General features: G+C 40.6%; 1 protein-coding gene across 1 annotated transcript in view; it reads right to left on the reverse strand.

The window, feature by feature from the left end:
* Positions 1-293, reverse strand: part of EMH_0049710 (uncharacterized protein) — a gene marked incomplete at both ends in the record, with an annotated part of 4,618 nt that overhangs the window by 3,147 nt on the left and 1,178 nt on the right.

The following is a 293-nucleotide window of genomic DNA, read 5'->3' on the forward strand; positions in this document are numbered from 1 at the left end:
AACCACAACACACCAAACACACACATCAATGCATGCATGCATGCATGCATGCGTGCGTGCGTTTATTTTTTTACCATGGGTTCAGTGAGCATGCATGCATGCATGCATGTATGCATGCATGCATGCATGCATGCTTCCTATACCCACACATGAATGCATGCATGCAACCGATGTCACCAGCATCAACGCCTGCATGCATGCATGCACGCATGCACGTAGCGACCCATGCATGCAACGGGTATATATATATATATATATATATATATATATATATATATATATATATATATATA

The sequence above is a fragment of the Eimeria mitis genome, genomic scaffold (genome assembly GCF_000499745.2).
Source record: "Eimeria mitis Houghton genomic scaffold, Emh_scaff2169, whole genome shotgun sequence".
NCBI lineage: Eukaryota > Apicomplexa > Conoidasida > Eucoccidiorida > Eimeriidae > Eimeria > Eimeria mitis.